Source organism: Chrysochloris asiatica, unplaced genomic scaffold (genome assembly GCF_000296735.1).
Source record: "Chrysochloris asiatica unplaced genomic scaffold, ChrAsi1.0 scaffold00092, whole genome shotgun sequence".
Taxonomy (NCBI): Eukaryota; Metazoa; Chordata; class Mammalia; order Afrosoricida; family Chrysochloridae; genus Chrysochloris; species Chrysochloris asiatica.
In genome coordinates, this window is record NW_006408610.1 from 6,281,947 (window position 1) to 6,285,783 (window position 3,837).

The following is a 3,837-nucleotide window of genomic DNA, read 5'->3' on the forward strand; positions in this document are numbered from 1 at the left end:
GCACTTAACAACAACAACTGATATTTTAAACATCAATACTATCTATATTGAGCACTTAATGGTTACTCAATAAATACTACCTGTTTTTATTTTTTAAATTGTCTCTTGACCTTGGCACTGGTAACTCTGAGATTGATAGAAAAGGAAAGGATGTGTTAGCTCTTTAATGCTGGCATGAAATAAGCATATTGCCCAAGTGATGAAACCAATGTAATGTGGGAAAACAAGTCATTTGTAAACAATATCTGTTTTGATAAATGATGCAACTCTCTAGCCATTAAAGAAACAGGTCAGGCACCATTCAACTCTTATGCCTACTTCAAGATCATATCTAGGACAAAAGGTAAGACATTCTTTTTTGTCCTAGGTATGGCCAGCTAGAAATTTGCCAGTGTCTGGGATGCATAAACAAACATTTTATTCATTCATTCCAGCAAACCATCAAACTCCAAGGAGCAAGGGGAGGGAGCCAGCTGGTCTGCAGTGCAGGAAGTCATGTGGATTCCTTTGCTGGCACCTGCTGACCTGGCTAGGAATATGAATGAAGGAGTTAGCTGAACTGAAATGGAGGAAGTCTTATGGACCCCTGAACTGGAGGCTGGCACTCATATGCTTAGCTCCATGTAGTTTAGCCCCGCTAGCTTTTCCCAACTTTCCATTCCTTGGTATGTGATCTTGGCCAAATATTTTGTATTAAATTAGTTAACTTATTCATTTCATAAATACTATGCGAGGTGCTAGAAGTACTACTATGAATAAGATCCCGTTCCTGGTCTTGAAGAGCACTTTACCATTTTGGCCCTTGTTTTTGTTGTTAGATGACATTGAGTCGGTTCTGACTCATAGTGACCCTGCGTAGGGTTTCCGAGGAGCACCTTATGGTTTGTAGCCCAGTGCTTATTCGACAATACCACATCGTATCACACTCTAAACTTTTATGAGTCTCAATTTTTTTCCCTAGATCTCTGTGCTGAGTTTTTTGGAGGGAGTTATTCTGCTGTTTTTTAACTCAAGCAGAAGTTTATAAAAAGGGATTCAATACAGTTCAAACACACATCGCAAACAGCACACACTAATTACACTGATTTCGTTACAAGTGTAATGCTTTTTGTTTGTTTAAGCTTCATTAATTCTTTAGGGAATTTGGTAGATGTAGATTTTCCTTCAGAATACTGAGACCAGGAGCAGAGGTCAGTGATGAATCTGGTTAACCACCTAATATTGAGACAACTCTGCCAGGTTCTTAAAGGAAAGGAAAGTCACGCAGACAATACCCCAGGTCTAGAAACACGAGAGCTGGGAAGTTAAGTCCAAATCTTTAATAACTATTCCACACTGGTGAGAGAGATTTCACCAGGCTGGAGCCATAGGAACTGATTTTGCCTGGGCTCCCATAAAGATTTACAGCCTCGGAAACCCTGTGCAGGGTCACTATGAGTCAGAACCTACTCCATGGTACTTAACTACAACAACAACATATCTGCTCCATAGCTGGGGGTGGGGGTGGGGGTTTCAAATGATTGATGTCCTCAGCTTCTAATCAAATGTTGGAGGTTCAAGTCTACCCAAAGGCACCTCAAAAGAAATCTACTTCCCCCAAATCTGCCATTGAAAACCCTATGGAACCCAGTTCTACTCTGACACACATGGGGTCACTTGAGTCAGAACAAACTCAACAGCAACTTTTTTTTTTTTTTTCCTTTACAGAATAGAAAAGTTATCCAAAGAGATCAATGACTTTACATTCTTGGTCTCCAAAGAATATAAACTTCTCATCCTCTTGAATTCAACACACTGGCTCCGTTTTCAAATACATTACTTTTATTTTCCTCATAAGGCAGCCATACACCGTGAATCTAAGAACACGACAGTCACATGATTTCCTTAGTGAGCCCGAGGTGTCCGTGAGCATTCCTGGAGCTCAGAGCCAGAGGAGTCCTGAGGTTCAGATATTAAAGCTCTCTCCGCAGCCACACGTTCCTTTGATGTTTGGGTTACTGAACACAAATTCACTCGATAATTTGTCTTCTACATAGTCCATTTCTGTTCCTAAAAGGGTTAGCTGTGCTTTCTTTTCGATGAACACTCTGACCCCATCTTGAACAACTTCTTCATCAGAATCTCCTTTCGTCTTTGTATATTCTAAAGTGTAAGAAAGACCATTGCAACCCCTGGTTCGAATGCCAACTTTCAAACCGACATGTTCAGGCTTATCTTTAAGAAGTAGTTTTATCTTGTGTACTGCTGAAGGTGTCAGGGGAGGGCGGCCCGGGTGGGCTGCAGCTTCCTCTTGCTCACAGCCCGGACGGTGGCTCGGACTAAAGAAGCGGACATCTTCCCCGCCCCGGTCCCTCTGGCTGGAGCTGCGACCACTCACCCTCTCTCCATGGACACGGTGCATGCTCAACAGCAACTTTTAAAATAAATCTTTTATTGGGTTTTGGTGAACATTTACATAGCAAATTGTTGTAGTTGTTGATAAGTGCCATCGAATTGGTTCCAACTTATAGTGACCCTGTATAGGGTTTCCGAGGAGTGACTGGTGGGTCCAATGTTTATCTTACAGCTCCACACCAGAACTCCCATTTAACAATTTCTATACAACGTTTTCCATGACATCGATTATATTTTTCAAAATCTGTCAACATTCTTGTTATTTCCATTGTATTGTTGTTCTGTTTCTCTGCCCTTCCTTGACTCCTCATCTTTGTTTTGGTGTAAACACTGACCATTTTGTCTCGAGTCATTTTGGAGTCCTGGTGTGGTGCAGTAGGCTAAGCACTGGACTGCAAAGCCAACTGTGAAAGGAAGGGAGGAAGGAAGAGGATCCATAGTTCATGTGGACTTTTTCAGGACAACTGAAGAAGTCCTGTGGATTTGTTTCTTTGAGTCTTTGGCCTCCTTCATTTTCTTTTGTCCAGTGGTTATGTGCCGTGGAGTCGGTTCTGACTTGTAGTGACCCTGTACAGGGTTTCCGAGGCTGTAAATCTTTACAGGAGCAGAAAGCCTCATCTGTCTTCCACGGAACAGCTGGTAGTTTTGAACTGCTGACCTTGAGGTTCACAGTCCAACTCGTAACAATTACGCTACCAGAGCTCCTCCTTGTCCAGAGGAGCAGAGACCAATAGTTGTATCGAGTATTTTGTTAGTTTGTTTTTTTACATTCTGCTTCAGGCTCCCTCTTCAGGATACCCACTCCTCTGCTCTCCAGTTCTCTCCCAAGTGGGAGGAAGCGCCAAGGCACTAAGCGTACCACCTACTGGAAGAGAAGTTTAAGAGGGAAAATCAAACCAAATACAAAAGGAAGGAAGAGGATCCAAGAGAATGATCCAGAAAGCACTCCAAACAAGACATCTTAACTTTGCTCCGACCACCCCTAGCATACGTGCAATTTTGAATTTCTATCAGAGTCATGTGCCACTAATATTTTCTGAAACTAAAGTGGGTGGTCAAAGGAGAGAAAAGTCAAAGCCATCTGTGTACTAGGGTTCCTGGAGTCTGTAGCCTGGCTATCGGTCAAGAAAGGAAGATAGTCCTTGCCTCTTACAGAAGGAGAGTGGGAGGAAGGGGGTGGAAATCTTTTAAGGACAACAGGGGCATTCCAGAGTTTTGAGTGATTTTATGTAAAGGAAGTACATCCTCACTTATAAGGTTTCATCACTTTAACTTTTCACACCTCCTTTAAGAGGGTGTTGGGTGACTTTTGTGGGTTTGGCCAACATGTGCAACCCATTATATCCATCAGCACTGAGGTTCTAGGAGTGCAGGTCTGTGGGAATCCTAGCTTACAGTCACATCAACTATTGAAAGGCTCTTTACTCACACGATATTGTTGTT

The 3,837-nt window shown here is 42.4% G+C and overlaps 1 pseudogene; it reads right to left on the minus strand.

Moving 5' to 3' along the window:
• Positions 1–1,945: 1,945 nt before the first annotated feature.
• On the minus strand, positions 1,946–2,334 carry LOC102837979 (annotated as a pseudogene).
• Positions 2,335–3,837: the final 1,503 nt, after the last annotated feature.